Source organism: Meles meles, chromosome 8, assembly GCF_922984935.1.
Source record: "Meles meles chromosome 8, mMelMel3.1 paternal haplotype, whole genome shotgun sequence".
Lineage (NCBI taxonomy): Eukaryota > Metazoa > Chordata > Mammalia > Carnivora > Mustelidae > Meles > Meles meles.
In genome coordinates this window covers 25,912,657-25,931,849 of record NC_060073.1, presented here as the reverse complement: position 1 = coordinate 25,931,849, position 19,193 = coordinate 25,912,657, and the positions used below count along the sequence as shown (strand labels likewise).

At 35.7% G+C, this 19,193-nt stretch overlaps 1 pseudogene; it reads left to right on the top strand.

Annotated features, from left to right (window-relative positions):
* LOC123948671 overlaps positions 1–19,193 on the top strand; it is an 82,304-nt pseudogene that overhangs the window by 50,823 nt on the left and 12,288 nt on the right.

Genomic DNA, 19,193 nt, shown 5'->3' with positions numbered 1-19,193 from the left:
CACTGCAAAAGATAGCCCACATTTAAATCCTGAAAGCTAGGGGTGCCTGGGTGGCTCAGTGGGTTAAGCCGCTGACTTCGGCTCAGGTCATGATCTCGGGGTCCTGGGATTGAGCCCCGCATTGGGCTCTCTGCTCAGAAGGGAGCCTGATTCCCTCTCTCTCTCTCTCTGCCTGCCTCTCTATCTACTTGTGATCTCTTTCTGTCAAATAAATAAATAAAATCTTAAAAAATCAATCAATCAATCAATCCTGAAAGCTAGTGAACAAACCTGGAGAGGAAACATGTAAGAAAGTACAAATGGAAATATCAATTAAAACCAAAACAAAACAAAACAAAAAAAACTATACTAGCAACCAAATGTGACACTTTTCAATTCTCATCAAAATATTATGAACATTAGTAGACATTTTGGCAATAGTTTAATGTCATGCATCTCAAACTGGGGCAACATCCCCAGAAGGAACATTAAATTACAATATGGAGTATCAGCTGGGAACATCAGATTTTCAATGATTCTGTGATGAAATTTTGGACTTCTGCACTCTTAAAATTAAATCAGGAGTTGAAACTAGTCAAGCTTTCTTCTTCTTTTTTGGGGAGAAGGAGGGTATGGTGGGATAGATGTTGTCTGTATATATCATGAGTAATGGTAAATTTGGTACTTCTATGCCTTTGGGGAACCTATTGGAGCTAATGTCTCAGAGAGAAGATAATGTGCCTCAACAGTTTCAGAGGCTCATCTAGCTTGTCACTTTATTAACCTGTGAATTATTCATTTTTTTATTATACAAAATCTACTGCTCCTCAGAAACCAATTTATTTTCTTGTTGAACTAATGCTTGATTGAATATTGGCTTACAAAGATGGGGCTAACTATATAGCTCCATCTCCCAACACAGTGAATTCCTTGATAAAATAAAAATAACATAAGTTCTAGGAGTTATTTATTTTTGTAATATTCTTTATTTAACCATTTATAGAGTAGTATATCTTAAATTCTAATTTCAGTTAGAAACACTGAAAGGCAAAGAGAAGAGAAAACAGAAAGGTAGTAGCATAAGTTTGAGGTCAATTTAAAGGAAAAGAAAACAGAAGCACCAGGGTGACTTTGTCTGTTGAGTGCCTGACTCTTGTAATTTGGCTCAGACCATAATCTCAGAGCCCTGAGATTGAGCCCCACTTGGGCTCCACACTCAGTGGGGAGTCTGCTTGAGTCTTTCTCTCCCTCTGCCCCTCCCCTGCTCATTCTCTACAATAAATAAATAAATCTTAAACAAAACAAAACAAAAAAATGACCTGAAACCAGTGGAGAAATTTGATAGGCACGGCATTGTCCCTGAGACTCCACACAGTGATTTGACAATGAAATGATGGTATTCACCAGAGATAAGTCTGTATTAAGTCTAGCTGTCACTCCAAAAGCTTAGGATATACCTGTCTACTTATTTTAGATATGGATTTTATATTTGAGAATATTCAAGTGAGTCTAAATCTCGCCAATTTTTGTGATCTCTCCTGCAGTGACTTTTAAAAATCACATATACACATTTTGAATAAAAATTATTAGAATTATTGGCAGCTAAAATGAGAATTTTTGGCTAGGGACAAAGCAAAGATATTAAAACTAACATATAAACATTGATCTTTTTTTAATATCACTATCTGAATTATCTATAAGATGAAATTCAAGTCATAGGAGAAAATTTGGTAAATCTTGAGGCTTTGTGATATGCACAAATATTTTTTGACTCAAGAGGAAGCATATGTTGTTTTAATAAGTTGTACTCATCACAGAACACTATAACAATATAACTTTTATGTGCACAAAGTCATTTTGGAAATTAGTGAAACTGGATTTAATTTATCTTATATTTGAATGAAATAAAGACATTCATTTTCATTGGTCAAAATGATGAGATCTATAAAGATATGTTCTTTTTCTAGTATTTCATAATAAAATAATTGGTAAAGAAACTTTCAGGTATATATCAATATCACACACTGTATCTTCTAGAAAAACACACATAGACCTATACAATGATATACAAAAGTCATGAGGCAGCAGCTTGAATCAATGGAATTACACAGTTTGAAGACATTTTCAGTCATTCCATTGTTCGTAAGTACTTTGTCTCAAAAATCTCTCTTTCTATTTTCTCAACGTGCTCTATGGAATGGAAATGATGATAAAATTATTAAAAGAATCAGGAGTTTGGTTAGAGAACAAACAGATGGTTACCAGAGAAGAAGTGGGAGGGTGAATGGACAAATAGGTGAAGGGCATGAACAGTACACTTACCTGATGAGCCCTGAGTAATATATGGGAGTGTTGAATCACTATATTGCACACCTAAAATTAGTAGAACACTGTATGTTAACTACACTGGAATTAAAACACAATTTTAAAAATTAATAATGAAATAATGAAAAAATGATTTGTGCATATTTATTATAGGCTAATCTGTAATAAATAGGAGCCTTACTCTGTTAATCAAATGTACAATGCTTTAGCTGGGGAGATTGAGTTTTCGAGATCAAGTTTTAATTGTTAATTTTCTTAAGAAAAAAAATCACTATAGTAGGTAAACATCTATATTAGTTAAATAAACACATACCATATTAATGAGATAGTGGCTCACAGAGTCATTAAGATATTTTCCCCCAAGTCTGGAAAATCTCATATTGGGGTTAATGGAGAGCATGAAATCAGCCATAATATCTGGCTTGCGAAAATGTAACTCGGAGGCTGCTGGGGGTGAGGAAGGTTTTGGAGAAAGGCGTAGGCCTTTGGACTGCTGGATCCTGCCTGACCACTCCTTCCCAAAGAAGCTTTCTTAGCCCAAACAGCCACCCTGTGATCTAAGAGAGGTATGCATTGTCCCTTAGGCTATGTTGAGTAGAACACGGAGATTAGCATATTTTATCTTCTCATAAACAGATGTCCTAATTTCTAGTAAGACCTCTTGTCATACATCCTGTGCCTGAGAAACAGTGATAAGGATTTGTGATTATCCTGAATGACCAATAAAAGTAGGAGCAAAGAAGAGCAAAGGGCCTTCGTCTCTGAGCGTTGACCCCCTTGCCTTCTCCTCTCTTTCACAGCAAAGTTTAGAGTAATCTTTCGTCCATCAGCACAGGGATTGCGGGCCATTCCTGGCAATCTTGAGCTAAATCAACATGGCAAATATGTAAATTTTTGCAACTCGATGGAAAATATATATTTTTAAGAGTTGGATAAAGGGAAAAATATTTTATTAGGAGCTCACCAAGTGTCAGGCTCTGAAACAGGCATTCAAAATAGAAAGTTAATAAAATACAACTATATCAAAGAATAGATTTCTTCTGTTTAATATGAGAAAATACTTAAAATTAACATATTTATACAGAATTGAAAAAAGTGCTTAAATTTTTAATATAATACAATCAGTATAATGATAAAAATAATTTTAAACCCAAGTAAAACAGAGCTGATTGTTATAAGCTTTGTCTGCAGAAACAACCCAATGAAAGCTTCAAAGTAGGGAAAAAAAAAAGCTTCAAAGAAGCAATTATAAGGAGATGATTTTGAAGGCTCTGCTGAACTTCACCAGGAAGATGCCTAGGAGACTGTTTTGCATAACTGGATCAACAAAAGAATTAAACAGCCAAGTAATTTTAGTCAGTGCAAATTACTATTACTACTACTATTATTATTATTTATTATGGACTAGTGTGCTTGGGAATAAAAGCCAACTAGACTTTTGGGAATTGAGTCTGAAAAACCAGAATGGTAGTCTAAATATCTCTGACATGCCAAGGCAGCTGAATCTTAAATGTGATGGGAAACCACTGACTGATATAAGAAAGGAATAACAGAATTAGATTTGCATTTTAGAAAGATGGTTTTGTCAGTATTTAGAAGAGCTTAAGGAAGGAGCTTGTTCCAATCATCCAGTTAAGTCCTATGAACGACCTCATTAGCCTTAAAGATGACAATGGGCTTATTTACAACCATCACAATGGCCATAGAGTATATCATAAAAAACAATAATAATAATAATCTTAAGGACTCTCTCACATGGTTACACTTTACTCCAATGCCTCATGGAAAAAGATGCATTGCTTGGTAACCTATATAAGATATAAATCTCATGGCATCAGCTTAGATGGCGTTGATTATGAAAAGTGCTTTACAGTATTAAGAACTAATATTGGGGGTGTGGTATGATAAATGCAACATGTATCATAATCTTTATTTTTGTCTTACAGTCTTGCATGGGAAGTTCAAGGGATCAATATATAACACAACCCCACCCTAAGCAGTCTTTTCCCCCTCATCTGCCAATCCAAATGTTACCTTGTAGAAATAACAACAGAATGGCACACTTAGTAGTCAGATTATGCCAGTGTTTTTTCAACAAAACACAAATTATTACTATATAATGCAGTAGACACCTGGTATTCAGTCTGGGAAAGCAAAGATTTGAAAAGGGAGAAGTGAGAACAAAAAAAGGGGGAATTGAGTAAATGCCATAAAAGATATTAATTTCAGAATATCAGATTTCAGTGTTTCTTTCTAAAAATAAAGTCACTGTAAACTAAGTGAGCCTTCAGTCCAGGAGAGAGTTGATATAGGTCTGAGGCATGGACTACACAAACAATCCATTTTCAGGTCCTTTGAATCTTGCATTGAGCTTAAAGCTGTAACAAATGTTGGATTTTTTTTTTTCTTTTTTTTTTTTTCTGAGAGATAGAGAGAGCAAGAGCTTGTGAGTCAGTGGGGGAGAAGGAGAGAGAATCTGAAGCAGGCTCTATACCCAGAACAGAGCCTGACACAGGGCTCCATCTCAGGACCTTGAGATCATGACTTGAGCCAAAATCAAGAGTCAGATGCTTAACCGAAGAAGTCACCCAGGTACCCCAACAAATGCTGAAAGATTCTTAAGTGGTGGGTAGTGGGAGAGGGGCTGCCTTGGCCCTTGATCACAGCTGCTCCTTTCCCTCCCGCTGAAAGCAAATAACCTACATATTTCCAGGTGATAGGTGTCTGACTACTCCACTAAGAATTCCATCACAACATGGGGGCAAGGGAGCCGATAGCTCACATCAAGACAGGTGTGAGCCAAGAATCATACTGAAAAATTTCTCATATTACTGACTTTCAGTATTTTGGAAATTACTAACTGTAATGGAAAAAATCAATGAGAAGACTTGCATTATAGTTCTAAATCTGGTCTTCTACTTTCTAACTTTGTATCTCTGAGAAAGAGAGATATTTGTACATCATTTACTTTGTAGCACAAAAAACATATCCGTAAAACTTAATGTGATTGATTTTAGCTCAACAATTTATCTCTGCATGTATATTTTAGATACCAAGAATGTGCAAAGATATGCTTATAATTAAATGACAGAATTTTTATATCTTTAATATAATGTTGAACCTCAGTTTTAAATATTAATATATTTGCTAGTTATCATAGTGATTTCATACTGAGCAAAGGTAAATCCTGATATAAAATAAAAGATCCACAAAAAAACACAAAAGCCCTCTAAAAAGCATAACTGAAAATTTTTCAATGCCTCATTGAACTTTGAATTTTCTTCATAATAGTTTCACAATCCATGAAATATTAGGAGTATTAATTAATTCTTTCATTTATATGCTTCTTCATTCACTCAGTCACTTGCCAAATTCTTGAGCTTTCCATGTGCTGTCACTGATACAAAACTGAATAATATATTTTCTTTGATGAAAAGCACATTGGCAATTCTGACAAAAGAAAGCTGATAGCAAAAGAACAGAGACAAAAAAAAAATTAAAATTAGGAACGAGACACAAAGAATGTAACAGAGTGCTTAGTACAAGGACAAAAAAGGTGTTCACATGTCAATACATTGTGAGGGTAAACTTTCATATAAAAATGTGTTCAAACAGTTCTTAGCCTTGCATTAACTTCATATAAATGTGTAAGGAAAGTTGCATTTAATTAGAATATATTAGCACAGAATTATGATTCTCAACTTACTGAGTTTCAAAGAGGTTAAAAAAACTTGGCTAAAGTCTCAAAACTACAAAGGATGGTCAACTAGTATGAAACACCCAATTTTTCTAATTTCAGAGCCTCTATCCCTTGAGCACTACAGCTTTTTCAAAAGGAAGTAAGAAATTGTTAGGTGTTTGTCGTTATCAGAAGAATGCACTTAGGTAGAATACCTTTCCCTCTGGCACTGCCAGATAAAAGAAGGCTACCATATTGGTTAATCATGTCAATACTAACAAGGATTTTTAAAATGTCTTAAGGGAATGTTTGTCAATGCGAACACTTACGCTTCTTCTACATCTTTGAGTACAATGTGAAAGGTTTCACTTAATCTCCAATTGGCTTCTGCTCTGACTTCTTTTCCTCTCTCTCACCTTTTAATATTCCAGTAATTTTAAAATATGGAAAGTTCATGAAAACAGAGTTCCTACAAATGCTTCCCTCAGTTTGCCCTAATGCTAGCATTTACCTAACTGTAGTACAAGGATCAAAACTAGGAAAGTAATGTACAGTACTGCTCATGACTAAACTACAGATCTTATTCAAAATTCCCTGGTCTTTCCAATAGTTCTTTTCTTTGTTATTTCAGGATCCCACGTTGCATTTAGTTTTCATGTCTCTTTGGTCTACCCCAATCTGTGATAACCCTTCAGCTTTCCTTGCCTTTCACAAATGACGCTGATGCTTTTGAAGAGCGCTGGTAGATATCAAATTCTATATTGTAGAATTTTTCCACAATTTGTGTCTGTCTGATGTCCTTTTCATTAGACTGGCTTTACACATTTGAATAAGAATACAAAAGATGTCATGTTTCATCCTTTTCACTACATCACATCAGATGTCTTACTACTCCCGACGTTAAGCTTGATCATTTAGTATCATTTAGTTAAACTATCACTTAGTATTTGGTGTATCAAGGTATTGTTTTCTGGATTTCTCCACTGAAAACTTCTATATTCCCTTTTTTATTAATAAATATCTTGGGAGTGGGGCACCTGAGTGGTTCAGTCAGTTAAGCCTCTGCCTTCGACTCAGGTCATGATCATGGAGTCCTGGGATGGAGCCCAACCTCAGGCTCCCTGCTCAGAGGGGAATCTGCTTCTCCCTCTCCCTTTGCCCCTCCCCCTGTTTGTGCTCTCTCTCTCTCAAATAATAAATAAAATCTTAAAAGAAATAAATATCTTGGAAGAAGATATTTTGAGACTATTCAAATATCCTATTTTTCCTCCAAATCTCCATCTTTCAGCATGTGCATAACATTGGATAAGTTCCTTAAATTCACTGCCTAAATTTCTACATATTTAAAATAGAGATAATAATTATCACATAGAGTTTTATAAATATTAAATAAAGCATAAAGAGCGTAGAAAAAATGTTTAGCACATAATAAGTATTCATTGTTTTTCTTTTAAATGTCAATGTTGTACAATCCGAAGGATAAAAAAAAAGTTAAAAAATATAAGAGCACTAAATTCTGATAGGTCTAGGAATTGTGAGCAGTAGGAATCATGTCATCTTTGAAAGACGGAAAGAAAGCTGGAATGATGGGAGATAGAGCAGAGAGAAGAGAATTCGGAGATGAAGCTGCAGAGTTCAGAAAGGCCTTATAGCAATGCCTTGGCCTAGGGCATTATTTTACCCTAAACAAATATAAAAGATCCTAAGGATGGCCATTGAACACTTTTTTTAAAATTTTCTTTTAAGATTTTATTTATTTGACAGAAAGAGAGCATGAGTGGTGGGGAGGGGCAGAGGGACAAGCAGGCTCTCCACTGAGCTGGCAGTCAGATGCCAGGCTAGATTCCAGGACTCTGGGATCATGACTTAAGCCCAAGGCAGATGCTTAACCAAATGAGCCACCCAGGCACCCCAGCCTTTTAACAATTTTTAAACCCAGCAGTAATATGGTCTGATAGTTTAAAAATATTCTGTCTAGGGGCACCTGGGTGGCTCAGTGGTTTAAGCCTCTGCCTTCGGCTTGGGTCATGATCTCAGGGTTCTGGGATCAAGCCCCGCATCGGGCTCTCTGCTCAGTGGGGAGCCTGTTTCTCCCTCTCTCTCTGCCTGCCTCTCTGCCTACTTGTGGCCTCTCTCTGTCAAATAAATAAATAAAATAAAAAATATTCTGTCTATAATCTGGGTAGTATTTTGAAAGTACAAAAGAAGACCTGGCAAGATCAGTTAGGACATCAAAATGTTGGATATTGGACAGGAATGGCTACAACAGAGATGAAATGTGAAACAAAACTAGCCATCTTCCATCATAATGCATTCCTCTCTTGGCATTTTCTCCTTTACAGGAAAATGCCAGCTCTTTGCCAAAACTGAACAACCAGATGTTACCCTAGTATAACTCTTTCTGGTTATAGAATGTTAAATGTCTGATTTTTCCTATTTTACCTTCATAGTAATCCCATGGCACAGTATTGTTATTATATGGATTCTACAAATAAGGAAACTGAAGTTCAAAAGGTTAAGTCATCCAGTACTATCCAGACCAAACCAAGCTAATCAATCTAATCAATCACCAAATTTTGTTCATTCTGTGTCTGAAGTATTTATTTCTTTTTCTTTTTCTTTTCTTTGTTTCCTTTTCCTTTTCTTTTTCTTTTCTTTCCTTTCCTATATATTTTTTCTCTTTTTCTTTTTTTTTTTTAAGAGAAAGAATTTTAGGGTGCCTGGGTGGGTCAGTGGGTTGGGCCTCTGCCTTCAGCTCAGGTCATGATCTCAGGGTCCTGGGATCAAGTCCCACATCAGGCTCTCTGCTCAGCAGGTAGCCTGCTTCCCCCCTCTCTCTCTGCCTGCCTCACTGCCTACTTATGCTCTCTCTCCCTCTCTGTCAAATAAATAAATACAATATTAAAAAAGAGAGAGAGAGAGAGAGAGAATTTTATGCAGGCTCCATGCCCAGTGTAGAGCACCACACAAGGCTCAATCTCACACCCTGAGACCATGACCTGAACCAAAACAAAGAGTCAGTTGCTTAACCAATGGAGCCATCCAAATGCCCCTGTATCCTCAGTATTTCTTAAATAAAGTCTCCTTCCCTTCATCTCCATGGCCATTAGCTTGGTTTGGGTTTCCCCAATACATCCTCCAATATTCTTCTAACCAAATTACTTCTAGCATTGCCGCTCTCCAGTCCATTTCACATTCGAAACCAGAGTGATTAACATAAAGATCAAATCTGAGTATCTTTCTCCCCTCCTTAAAAACTTCTTGCTTTTCCATGGCTCACAGGGCAAACCACAAACAACTGTAACGCTGATGAATTCACTCAGACCCTCTCCAGCCTCCTCCACCAGCAACCTGTCTCCCCACTTTTCCTTTTATCCCCAACCCTCTCACTTTATCATTCTGTGCGACAACCAGTCACAAGAACTTGCCCTTTCTCTGAATGCACCCTACTCCCAGCTGGTGGTACTTGTGCACACTGGTAACCCTGTCCCTGGTACTTCCTCATCCCATTTCTTCACTCAGGCACATCGTTTCATTGGCCTGGGTTTAGTGATGATTTTTCCTTTTCTAGGAAAGCTTCCATTTCTCAAAAAAACTAAATGTATGCCTCTTAGGTAATCCCCTATACCTTGTACTTACACCTATGACAATGCTTAATATTATATCTTCCCTATACATTCTTCTAGGAATCCTATTCTCTTTCCTCTAAATGGTAGCTTCTTCAAAAGCAGGATAGTGTCTACCTTGTTCATCATTGTATTATTAATGTCTTATACAGTGTACGTTCCACAATAGGTGCTAAATATAGAACTCTAATTGGTTTCAACTAGGATGGCTGAATAAGTCATTTAAATAATAAATACACACACAAAATAATCGCAGTGTTGATTTTTCAATAACAGCATAAATAGCAAATATTAGTGAAGTTAAGGAAATTTCAGAAATGTTTAATATGATAGGCATATCTCTATGTGTATAAATCAGTAAGTTGCAAAAACCAATTTAAAACATATTTACCCATCTGAAATAAGATGTACTTTTCTATTTCTCATTCTCATCTAGTTCATGAATATCTATACAATGATGACCACCATTAAAATATGACGCCAGGCTCCAATTGTCCTTTTATACGGTTTATAGAATGACTTTCTGTTAGCTCCAAATTCATGGCTTTCTATTTTTACTGGATTCCCCTTTCCAGATGCAAGAGCTAGAGTGTAATCAATCATGGTTACTGATCTTTAGCTCCAGCATTCCATAATTTGGTTGCTAAAAATGCTTTTATTCCCCTGGAACAGGTAGATTATGAGTGTGTTCCTTGGCTCATTGGACATGAGCATGAAGTGGTGTGAACAAGAGGGTAACATGGAGAGACAGCAGGTCTGGCATTAGAAGTGGCAGCATCAGGAGTCTCAGCAGGGGTGACAGCATTTCGAGACACTTCACAAGCATCATGTCATGAGTCCAACCTGTTCAGGTCTCTCCTGCCTAGGCAGGCTGGTTCTTGATTAATATCAAGTCAAGTGTTTTGTCCTTGTAAGGTTTTACTTAGTAAGCCTGAGGTTAAAGATGATTTTTCCTTTTATCTGTGGATATTTTATCCTTCATTTATAGACGGAGGGTCTTTTCTCCCACAAGAAAATGCCAGTATGCTAAACCTCTTTTGATTTAACAGTCGTTGACTAATAAGGATTAGATGAACAAGATAAATTCAATAAAATTATAGATGAAGATAAAATAATTTATATTCCATGTCTATATCTAAGAGTGAAATTGAATTCTTTTTCTAGGGTGGATTTTTAACATGCAAAGAATTGTAATCTGTCACTGAGGCCAGGTGGAGCATGTCCCCAAATTGTCATCTTGATAGGTTAAGTAGCTGTTGTATGATATGCATGAACAGAAGTCCTATAAGTTAAGATATTAGGTTTGTGACGACTGTCACCCCTACCTGTGTGACCTTAGCCAGTTCACTCAAATGCTTCGAGCCTCAAATGCCTTGGCAATAATCAACTATGTTCCTGTTGCCAGAAACAGACAGACACAGTTTCCCTTTGATGATAGGAGTTTAGTATAAGGCTATGTGGTGAAATGTCATGGAATGGGAAACTGTGTTAGCAATTTTATAATAGCACCGGTTCTGGAGTTTCAAAACTTGAATGATAGCTGAGAGAGGAATAGAAAAATAATTAAACGTCACATAGGATGAAACCAGTATTCTTATCATTAATACCTATTATTAATATCGTCAAAACATATGATATGGCTAGGTGAGTTTATCACCATGCAGTAGGACCATCCTCATCAGAGACGGTTTTATACCAAGCCATCTCATAGGCTATTGGCTTTTAGTATAATCTGTCTAAACAGGTTGCCTTTGACTCACAAATATATTCTTCCTATAATCAGTTGTCGCCAGAACAGTAGCTTCAAATTCACTAATTGAACCTGATAGGTCATTGTAATTTGTTCAGAAAAACAAAACAAAACAAAACAAAACAAAAAAAACAAAAAAAAACATTTGGGGACAGTTTCCTCAGAAAGGGCTGAGTATGTTTTCCTTTTGATAAAGGTACCAAACTCATAGGTTGGCCATTGATATTTATATATTTTTATATATACATATATATAATTTTATATATAAAATTTTATATGTATTTTTATATATACAATTTATTCATATATTATGCATATATACTTAATTGTAAAATATTAGGGGAGATACGAGTGATTATTACATCATGCTAAACAAGAGATTTTTAAGAGTTTTATGTTTTTTCTAATGTATTATCAGCTATAAACAAAGAATCTCATTTAATGGAATAAAATATATTTAATTTTAATTATTAAGAACCCAACTAGAATCACATTTTAAGTGAAAAAGATTTTATGGAAATCAGTTATGTGATGTTATTTGCCCAATGTAATAAATCCTCCTTATTCATGATTTCTATATTTGCAAATTCATCTACTCACTAAAATTTATGTGGAACTCACGCCTCCCTCCCTCCCCCAAGCCCCTGCTGCCCTGAACACATGAGTTACTCTCAAGTCACTTGCAAGCATGCCCAGAGTAAGGAAACTTTTGAGTTGTCCCTGGGGGATGCGTTTCCAGCTGAGGTCAAACAAGGCTCTGCCCTCTTATTTCAGCTCTCCTGGGTGACCAAGTGTCCTTTTTGCAGTTTATTTATTGCCACACGTTTTGCTTGTTTGTGCTTTCTCTTGGTGATTTTGTTGTTTAAAGTGGCCCTCCTATGTAGTACTGAGGAGCTAGCTACTGTTCGAAGCACAGGGTGTCTGTGATGTGCCTTATAGACAAATATGTGGATCCACTTTGTTCAGGCATGAGTTACAGCACCCTTGGCTCTAGGCTCAATGCTAATGAGTCAACCACATACTAAATAAGGTCTTTAAGCAGAAACACATACAAAATAAGGTTACGTATTATTTGGTTGGTGAAAATGTGACCAGACCCTCACAGGAAACTAATCCCATATCTTCCCTAGCATAAATGACTCAGCATTCACTAAGTCACTGTTTGCAGTGATTTTATATATCACAACTATCACATTTTTTAAATTGACTATATTAATTTCATTCAAGTATGTTCCTGCATGGCACGGAATAACAGAGTAAGCAAATGGTGATTCGTAGAATGACCTTGCCATCATGAACTAATATTTAAGCTTAATTTATATAATGGCAATCACAGTAATAATAAAAGGAAATTTGGGGGTGAGATGGAAAGAGCAGAACAAGTTAGAGTGTTGAGAATGAGGAATGTCACCTCCTCGTCACTGATTGAGTTCCAGGTGAACTTTGTGTAGAACTCAAGAACAGAGCCATGTTTTAAGTAAGTATTTTCCTGTCTGTCTCACTTAAGAGACCATGGATTTCTTAAGAAAGGGAACCATGCCTCACTTAGAAAATTGAGTATATACAAAGCCAAGACATAAATGAAGTCAGCAGAATTATGGTCATCATCCATATTGCAATGGCTCTTCCATGCCCTGCTGAAATAATCCCTCCAGGGTTTCTGAGACTCCTAGTGGATATGGAGTCACTTAGCAAGAGCTCCTTAACTCTTCTAGCTCAGTTGAGTTTCCATGAGGCCGAATTTATTTCTTGTTCCCTTATGTGGCTTTGATCCTCTTTCCCTGTGGACCATACCATCTCTTGACTCTGCTAAATTTCCACACATCACTATGGATTCTTACTGACATATCTGACCCCAGCACTGCTTGGTTTGGGCAGTAGTCCCCCCACCCTGGGCACTGTTGAGGAATTGGCCCAAACCCTCTGCCACTCTCTGTGTTGGACACTGTTGCTCTATATACCATGTACTACTCTCCGGCCAGACACTACACCAACAGCTGTCTTCTAGGTGTCGATGTTGAGTGGTATTCTGTGGTTCGGGAAGGAGAATACACTTCTCATTTTGCTTCTACATTTCAGTAAAGAGGCAACATCGAATTGCTCCCTGAATACCAGTCTTACAAAGTTTTCAGTAAAACAAAAACAAAACAAAACTCCTTGCTTTTACTCATACTCCTCTTTCACTAGAACTCAATAGAAGTCTATGGGCCATTGATAGTGAAAGAACAAATTATCTATACTATCCAAAGAAACTTTTTTTCAACCTTGGATTATGACATCTTGTTCCGGGTCCAAAATGATACAGAATTGTGGTTTGGAATGTAGATTCTCAGTCTTACTGACTGTATTTCAACACTGGCTCCACAACATAATTGTTGAATGATCTTTGGCAAATTACTGAATTTCTATGGGTCTCACATTCCGTATACCTAAAATCAATATTATAATGGTACCACCGATGGTACCATTAAATTGACGGGCATGATTACATGAGCAGCATTTAAGACAGACATTATTAAACATTCAGTAGATTTTAAGTATTATTTTTCCTTTTAGATATGTCCTTACCTCATACAAATTGATGTGAATTAGACTTACTCCATCAGTTTGCCAGACATGACTAGGTATGTCTTAATAGTAGGTTTGGACACACACATCTCTAAACTTTCAGTACCTAGCAGCTAGCACATATTAAGGGAGATTTTTGTTGAATACGTGATAAGTACAGATAGAAGCATCAAAATGTGCAGAAAGAATATAGGTCATTAATAAATACACAATTGTGATTATAGTAACCAAAAAGAGAGGAGAGCTATATCCTGTCCGGTAATAAGCAACGTGCTTTGTTGGTGCTCAATAAACATTTCCTGGGGTGCCTGGGTGGCTCAGTCAGTTAAGCACCTGCCTCTGGCTCAGGTCATGATTTCAGGGTTCTGGAATCAAGCCAGATTCTCCCTCTACCTCTGCCGCTCCCCCTCACTTTTGCTCACTCTCACTCTCTCTCATAAATAAATAAAATCTTAAAAAAAACATTTACGTGAAAAATATTATCCTCCACTTACTAATTCTTTATGCCATGCACTACTTATTCCTGTAGTATGTTCCTTCTCCTAAACCCATTTTGTGGGAAGAACTGAGGCAGAGAAAGGGTAAGTAATCTGTCCAAAACGGTATGGCTAAAAATGGGGCAGTGTCCAGAATGACATGTTGACAATCTGAACATGAAAGCCTGGTCTTAATTTTATTCTCTTGTTCTTTCTTTTTTTAAAAATTACATTCTTAGAAAAAGGAAAAGGTAAATGGACAGAGGAGAATTTAACAAGGGTGTGCATGCTCTTGTGTCCACATGCCTGCATTTGTTACCAGAGCCCTTGTTACTTAAATGATTATGGGCATCTACATAATTTTCTGTGCCTCAGTTTGCTAGCCAAAGGGGCTAAACATGATAAATACATCCTAGATTGTTACAAGGCTTAAACGGGGGGATAAACATGATAAATACATCCTAGATTGTTACAAGGCTTAAACGGGGGGCAGGAGAATATACATCACAAATTCAGTGCCTGGCATGTAGAAAGTGCTTTATTAAATAGCTATAATTATCATTATTTTCCTTGTGCTTGATTTTATTTTTACTTATAGTTCTTATTTTAATAACTTATTTGCTCAAAGACAAAGTGAAAAGATGAAATTGCATTAATGATCCATATTTATTTTACATGTTACCCATTCAAATTGGTTCTAAAATAATTTGGTAGATAAAAATGTCAGCTTCTGTTCTTTGGAATATGAACTTATCTGAAACTTTTCATTATCTAATTATTTTACAGAAAGGGGGGGCTCTATTCAACTCTTACCGACACAAGTATAACAATAGAAGAAATACCGACATACTGCTCAGGCACTGTTTGCTTTTGAAAGAACTAGAAAAATAAAACAGATTCTTCCAAGAAACCGTTGTATGAGAATAATAGCAAAACCTTAAGATGTCTCTTATTATGGTCATGACTGTTCTTATAATGGCACCTTGTATGCATAAAACACATTTTGCAAAATAGACTTAAAATATAAATAATATCTTTTCTTCTGTGAATTGCACAGAACAAGAGAATGTTAATTATCTGTTATTAAGTACTTTGATCATTTCTCTGTACATTATAGACATCAGCAAAGATGCCAACCTGCAACAGATAATTCAAGATACTTCCTGATTTTAAGCAGTAGGGCAATTGTTCCAAGTTGTTCTGAATATGGCCTGCAAAAATAAGCAGTTCTTCCATGAAAGATCATAATTATTTCTGGGCTACTACTGGGAAATTGTACCATAATTAATATGTTTTGAAAATATAAGTTCACATATACTTATAAAATTTTGTATAAATAGATGTTCCTATTTAAATTCAAAATTCTAATTCTAAATTGAGAGCTATTTTTTTAGAAACTGCAAGTCCTTTTTAAGCCTGCAATTAAGAGTTCTCATTATACCTAATCATCAAGGTCTCCACAATCACGGTCTTTTAAAATTTGTATATAAATATATATGTTTTCTTAGAGCTCTGTTCATATCATTAGTTGTCAGTTGTGTTCAATAGCTTTCTCCTATTCCCCTAAGAGCACCCCGGGGAAAGGAGCCTGTTTTTTTCTTTTTCTTTTTTTTTAATTTCAATTTTATTTATTTATTTGACCGAAAGAGACACAGCAAGAGAGGGAACAAGCAGGGGGCAGGGGAGAGGCTGCTCATTGAGCAGGGAGCCTGATGTGGGGCTTGATCCCAGGACTCTGGGATCAGGACCTGAGCCCAAGGTAGAAACTTAATGACTGAGCCACCCAGGTGCCCCTGAATTTTTCTTCTAAGACCTATCCTCTTGTTTGGCATTTGAGGTGTGTAATAGCTATTGAAATGAAATCAACAATGTTACAATTAGTTCATTTATGCACAATAGTAAACTTATAAAAATTGAGGAAAATATACTTCTTTAAAATACTGAACATTTCATGATAATTCTATATATGTTTATATTTATACTATATTTTTTCATATATATATTTAATCAACATACATTTACTAAAAGTAGGTATGTTCTGAAAGCTGATGTCATCCTATGTCTTGGTCAAGGTACAGCTAATCCTTCATATTATTGATCTGCTGGTTTTCCCAGGACCCTGGGATCATGACCTGAGCCAAAGGCAGACGTTTAACCGACAGAGCCACCCAGACATCCCTGATCTGATAGTTTTAAAGGTCAATATTCCAAAAACATTTTCCAGAATAGTTTTATCTCTCAAGGTATGGACATCCTCCCTGATGATCAGGAGACACTTCTGGATGAATAAATATATCAGCTAACTTAAAGTCGGAATAAGTGATACAAAAAAAGAACAAAGCAAAGTAAGGAAACAGAGTGGTGGAATTGTGGTGGGTTTTCTATTTTGTTTAAGGTAGTCAGGGAAGGTCTCTGTGAGGAGGGGATATTTAAGTGGAGTCCTAAAGGAGGCAAAGAAAAGAAGGAAGTCAGGTGGGGAGGTAGAAGAACATTCTAGTGTAGGAAACGCAAGTGCAAATCTCTGAGGCAGGAACGGACTAGATGTGTTTTAAGGAATTGCAGGAAGTTCCATGTGATCCAAACAGAATAAACACAGCTGCAGCAGAAGGAGTGCATGATGAATATCAAATCAAAGAGGCCTTGCGACCTGAATTAGGAAGTTGATTCTTTTCTAACTGCGATAGAAATCACCAGAAAATTTTGACTATGGAAGTGGTATGATCTTCTCTAATGTTTTAAAAGATGATTCTGATGGCTACATAAGGAGACTGGACCAGATTAGGAAAAAAAACAAAAAACAAAAAACAAAAAACAAAAACAGACAATTAAGGTTAATTTTCAAGTTCTTAGTTGTAAGGTCCTATAGCATATCAGGCTATATGTTTGAGAATCAACGGTAATAAAGCCAAACAGAATCACACGGAAGGAAGATCCAAATAGAGAAGGAAGGTGGTTATAAAATTAAGCATGAGCGACTCTGGCATTTACAGATAAGAAGAGAGACTCTAACAAAAAAGATGAAGAAGGAGTGGAGCATGGAGGATAAAACCACATCGGAGAGAGGCATAGAGTAAGCCAAGTGAAAAAAAAAAGAATATTAAGAACAATGTCATCAAATTTATTGAATACCTCTAAGAGATAAAACAAGTAGTAAGATTTGATCACCGAATTTGATAAATGGTTATTATTGATGGTCTTGATTAAATAGATATAGAAAATATTAAATATTCCATTCATAAGTTTTATATAAAGGGAAATATATAAATGGAACTATAGAGGAGATATGTAGTCAATAAAGCCATATTGTTGAATTTTGTTTTCTGTGATTATGTGTTTTCTAAAACTGAAATTTGTTGGAAGCTTTTAAACTTAGAGGTTACAGTTGATGCACAAAAAGTATGGCATGTGTTTTAGATTTCAGAAAGAATTTATAGATGATTTTTATTAGAACAAAAATCATAAGCCAATTTATTCTGGACACTTGAGTAAGAATGTTCACAACAATATTCCTTTATGGATCTACTTTTTTAGAAAATAAATGTTCTTAACTCAAAATAAGCATTCCGGTGTAGAATCGAAAGGTATTCCATATGGGAAAGATTTACTGCAGGAATTAGAGAACACCCATAGTGACAATGGCTGCTATCCTAACCCAGCCACAATTTTTATCCACATAACTCAAGTTGTGAAGAAGGTCTAACTTTTCCTTACAACACTAAAAAAGAGTTTGCCACCTGCGTCTCACCACATATCTGTAAATAACAGATTGCACCAATTATGTTAGTGTTGTGTTGCTGTGCATTAAAATAAAATGCAGCAGTGGGAAAGATTTATAGGCAAATTCCTCCTTTAGAATTCTAAAGCTGATAAGCAGAGAGGTATGAATTATTAAACTGAATAGAAGCTTTATAGAAAGGCTTGTAATCAAGCTTTGCTTGCACAAAACAAGAAACCTGTGACTAATTTCAAATAATGTTGTTTGCCTAACAAAATGGGACATTTAAAGGTCAACTTTATAATGAAAATCTGATTTCAAGGAAAGAAAACACTTACTTTAGTCTTATATTTCACTTAGAATAGACATCATATTGCATAAAATAAAGCACAGTGTCACAGCTAGAAGTTAAATGTTTCTGATGATAGTTTACAATGACTTTAAATATATGCTAGGGTGGCAACTGAAAAAAAAAGCCTAAAGGTTAGAAATTCAAATTGTAAGTTTAGGTAACCAAAGTTAGATAAATACCAGTTTTTATCTTAACTTTGATTTTAAAAATACAAACTTCCAGACAATTGTGCTCTTACCTTAATATGATTATCCCCTCTTCAGCTTTCTCCTAGGAAAAATAAGTTGAGGCAGTTAATTAATAATGGAGATTAAAAAAAGGAGCTCAGAGCAATCTGAGATTTCATAGCTTTGAGTATTGCATTATATATATTTATTTAGGAAAAACTTTCCTTTTTTTCATCAATGCTACAAGTTAATTCTCTTTTTAATTTAATGTGTGGAACAGACAATATTAATTACTTTTTTAAAGAACTCACATTAAAAAAAAAACAACTCCTCCTCTATTTCTGATTTCAGAAATGGAAGAAGGCAAGTTACAAATCATACCACATACAAAGGATCATAAGGGATCTTATATCCTCACAACTAGGACAATTATACACACACAAATTGGACAACCTAGAAGAATGAATAAATTCCTAGAAACATACAATCCCCCAAACTGAATCATGATGAAATAGAAAATTTTAACAGACCAATTATTAGGAAAGAGATTGAATCA